The following is a 4720-nucleotide window of genomic DNA, read 5'->3' as shown; positions in this document are numbered from 1 at the left end:
GGGGCGGGGCGTGCGCGCCCGCCCTCCCCCGGCGACCGGCGGGGCCGGCCGGCGCGGAGTCGGCGAGCGGGGTCCTCTCTCCGCCCCGGTGCCCGCCTTCACCCCGTACCCATTTGCAAAGCAGCTACTGCGTGTGGCGCCGGGAGGGTCGGGGCGGGCGACTCGGGCCGGGTGCCTGGCGCGCTGCTGACGCCGCGGCCGGCCAGTTGGCAGCGAGCGGGCCGCGACCTCGGGCGGACGCTTCCTGGCTGCGCCGGGAGCAGGGAGGTGGGAGTGAGCTCACATCCTCCGGGCCGGGCCAGGGGCGGGGCCGGGCCAGGGGCGGGGCCGAGGAGCGGTGGGCGCGGCATGCCGCAGGTGCCCCACCCTCGCCCGCTGCCGACCCAGGGGCTCCTACCCCCGCCGGGGAGGCTCGGCGCTGGGCGCGCTGAGGCGGGGAACGGTGTGGGCGCGAGGCCGGTCACGTGTGGGGGGTTGCGAGCGGGGGAGTGGGTACCGTGACTGTGAAAGCGCTGGGCGGGCGTGCGCGCGGGGGGGGGGGCCCGTGGGTGCGGTCTGCGCCCGGAGCGGGGTGCGGGGCTGTGGCTGGAACTGACGGCTTCCGGGGCCGGGCCCCACCTGGCGGGGCACCGGCAGTCGTCGGGCTGCCACGGTCCAGTCTCGGGAGCTGGCTTCCCCCAGTCGGCATCCACATGGTTGTTGGTGAGGCCGGGTGCGGACCTCTCCCAAAGCTCTCCCAAAGCTTCACCACCCTCACCTCAGCTGGGGCAGTCGGGCGTTCTCGGGAAGGGACTCCCGGCCGAGTGAGCAGCCCCGATCTCAGACACGTGTCTTCAGGGCCCCTAATTTGTGAGGAGCCCCTTGGGAGTAATTGTGGGGAGACCGTTAGCTGAGTGGGGTGCCAGCATCTCACCCCCAACCTCTTCCTCCCATCCTGAGTAGGTCTAACATGTCTGTCTTGCACCTTGGATTTTCTTTTACTGTTCCGTTTCAGAAAGGGATTTGTCAGCTAAAACAAAATTTTTAATTCCAAACCCCTCTACCAACCGAACTATGAAGTGGGCTAAATAGAAGCACTTGGGACCGTTTTGAGGATGAGATGAATGAATATATGGAAAACACTTTGCATTTAAAGACACGTGAGATATCAATGTTACCACAGTGGGGGAAGTAAAGCCTCCAGAGGGGAGGGGCCGGCTGGCAACTCCACAGGGAGATGGTGGCCCAGCCAGGTTCTCTGGACCCTGTTGGGACAGGCAGGAATCCTGTGGCCAGATGACCTCAGGGCCTTTGCTGCTGACTTTGTGGCAAAGATGGGAGTTTGGAGGGTGTTTGCTCCTCTCTGCGGCTCCTCAGGCGCCTGGTTCTCCTCGTCCAGGAGGGGGATCTTGCCATGGCCCCTCGCCATCTGATATGTCCTTGCTGGCCCTCTCTTGAGAGAGGTCAGAGCCCGCTTCTGGGTTTGAGGTGGGGCCACAGGGAAAGGGCTGCTGTCTGCCCCCCGCCCCCTTAGCCGGCTCTCCCGGGCCCCCAGGCCTGGGCCCTCTCTTCTGTACATGGACACTTCTCCTTTGCTGTTTTCCCTAATGTGGCCAGTCTCTCAGGGACCTGCTCTTGTTCTTTTTTTTTTTGGCCGGGCCACGAGGCGTGCTGGACCCTAGTTCCCTGACCAGGGATCGAACCCAGGCCTCCTGCAGTGGAAGCATAGAGTTCTAACTACTGGACCGCTAGGGAAGTGTCTGCCCTTGTCTTCACGTTGACAGTTAAAGCTAATAGATTGTTTGCTCTGTGCCGGGGGCTGGCGACCCAGCCACCCGTGAGGCTGGCACACACCCCAGAGCGTAAAGGCTTTCATTTACAGAGCACGTGTGTGTGTGTGTGTGTGTGTGTGTGTGTGTGTGTGTGTGTCCCCCAGCGCAGGCCTGCCATGCTGAGTCAGAGTGGGGACCTGAGATGTGTCCCCATCCCACCACCTCACCGTGAGTCCACCTCATGTATTCACTCTCGGTTTCCAGTTGTGGCCGTCACAGCTTGCTGCAAACGTAGCAGCTGACAACAGTGCCTGTGAGTCGGGAGTCTGGGCGTTGGGTGCTCAGCGGGTTCTCTGCTTGAGTCTCACGGGCCGGAATCGAGGACTGCGGTCCCTTCTGGAGGCTCTGGTGGGAATCGGCTTCCAGGTTCATTTAGCTTCTCTGAGTTCAGTTCCCTGGAATTGTGTGTGGGACTGAGGTTCCCATTTCCTTGCCAGCTGTCAGCTGAGGATGGCTCTCAGCCACCCGCATTCCTGGTCGGTGACCCCTTCACAGCCACCGATGTTGGGCTGAGTCCTTCTCCCACTGTTGAATCTCTCTGGCTCAGCCTCCTGCGGCCTCTCTGCTTCCTGCCTTTTCTGTTTTTAAGGACTCGTGTGACTGCACTGGGCCCAGCTAGATGGTCAGTCCCCCCGCCCCGACCCTGAGCAGCTGGGACTAGGGCAGGAGTCTGGGTGGGACCACAGGCCCCTGGCCCCAGGAGGCAGGATCCCCCCGCTGAATGTCCTCCAAGTAGGTGGCTGGGGCAGGGGGGGTGACCTGGACAGAAAGCCCAGGGACATCTTCCCTTTCAGGCCCGTTCGTGTGTGTGTGTGTGTGTGTGTGTGTGTGTGTGTGTGTGTGTGTGAGTTCCCAGGTCCCCCAGCGCAGGCCTGCCATGCTGAGTCAGAGTGGGGACCTGAGATGTGTCCCCATCCCACCACCTCACCGTGAGTCCACCTCATGTATTCACTCTCGGTTTCCAGTTGTGGCCGTCACAGCTTGCTGCAAACGTAGCAGCTGACAACAGTGCCTGTGAGTCGGGAGTCTGGGCGTTGGGTGCTCAGCGGGTTCTCTGCTTGAGTCTCACGGGCCGGAATCGAGGACTGCGGTCCCTTCTGGAGGCTCTGGTGGGAATCGGCTTCCAGGTTCATTTAGCTTCTCTGAGTTCAGTTCCCTGGAATTGTGTGTGGGACTGAGGTTCCCATTTCCTTGCCAGCTGTCAGCTGAGGATGGCTCTCAGCCACCCGCATTCCTGGTCGGTGACCCCTTCACAGCCACCGATGTTGGGCTGAGTCCTTCTCCCACTGTTGAATCTCTCTGGCTCAGCCTCCTGCGGCCTCTCTGCTTCCTGCCTTTTCTGTTTTTAAGGACTCGTGTGACTGCACTGGGCCCAGCTAGATGGTCAGTCCCCCCGCCCCGACCCTGAGCAGCTGGGACTAGGGCAGGAGTCTGGGTGGGACCACAGGCCCCTGGCCCCAGGAGGCAGGATCCCCCCGCTGAATGTCCTCCAAGTAGGTGGCTGGGGCAGGGGGGGTGACCTGGACAGAAAGCCCAGGGACATCTTCCCTTTCAGGCCCGTTTGGATTTGCTTACATTGGCTTCTTCACAAGGAGGCCGCAGCCCACTTGGCCCTTCGTGTCACCCTCGGCGCCCCAGTGCCCCTTGTCCCCCATCCCCCAGGCTAGTGTACAAATCCTGGCACTGCTGTCCCTAAGCTCCGTGACCTTGGCAAGCAGCCCAGCCTCCGGCCCCCATCTGTGAGATGTAGATAACCTCACAAAATTGTGAGGGTAAAACGAAACAATGTGCTCACTGATCCTGCCCCGTGGGCGGCTGTCGTTGCTGTCTTGGCCGTAAAGGAGGCATCCCTCCTTCGGGAAGCCTGTCCTCCCTGCCATGCGGTCAGTCCCGGGGCTCACTGCACTCTCCTTGCTCGCCCGGCTGTCCCTGGCACCCTCTGCATCTCCCAAGGGCAGGGCCCCATCTTTCATGTCCGTATCCGCAGTTTCTAGCACAGGCCTGTACACAGTAAACGTGTCCAGGAAAGCACAGGCGGGCAGGAAGGACGCAGCTGATGCAGTATCTTTTCCACGTGCTGAGCAGCGGGCCAGAACAGCTTGTGAGCCCAGAGGTGCTGGGTTTGCAGGGAGGAGTCTGGGCTCCCACGAGGACACCTTGGAGCAGCCCAGCCCCTCGTACCTGCGCTGGGCTCAGTATTTCAAAGCTCTGTGTCATCCGAAGCTCGTGTGATGGCAGAGGTGCAACTCTCATTTCACAAGTGGGGAAACTAGATGCGACCACCGTCTTCTGCTGAACTTGCGGCTGCAGACTTTCTTCTGAGCCCTGCTATTGGCTCCGCTGGTAGCTGGCCTGTGCGGTACCTCAGTCTGGTGAGAATGGCCCTGCTAAAGACCCAGACTCTGGTTGGGACCCCTGGAGACTTAGCCTCACGTTTTAGCAGCTTCTCCTCAACTAGCATATTCATTTAACAGATATGTGTCGAGCATCTGACCCGTGCCCTGGGCCCCGTCCTGACATGGGATGCAGCATTGCTCAGCTCCGACCACTTCTCCCATGCAGGCCCCTTCCCAGTTCGGGAGTCACCTCCTCCAAGAAGCCCTCCCTGACCAGCCCCTCCTTACATACATCACCCTGTTCTGTTTCTCCTGTTTCCTATATGGTCACTAAATACATGCTCACTTTAGGAAAATCCAGAAAGTGAAGAGTTGTTTAGAGAGAGAGAAAACTCTGGTCTTACTACCTACAGAAAATCCATATTAACATTTTAGTGTAGTTCCTTCCAGCTGGTCACGTCTGCAAAGACATGTCATTATCCACATGCCATTTTATTCTGCTTTTTGGTTTAACACGAATTCTGTGACTCACTTATTTACACGTCTCTGGATCATGCACCGAACAATTGATGG

This window comes from Lipotes vexillifer, unplaced genomic scaffold, assembly GCF_000442215.2.
Source record: "Lipotes vexillifer unplaced genomic scaffold, Lipotes_vexillifer_v1.1 scaffold1871, whole genome shotgun sequence".
NCBI classification, from domain to species: domain Eukaryota; kingdom Metazoa; phylum Chordata; class Mammalia; order Artiodactyla; family Lipotidae; genus Lipotes; species Lipotes vexillifer.
The sequence above is the reverse complement of the archived record's forward strand: the minus strand, read 5'-3'. Positions refer to the sequence as shown.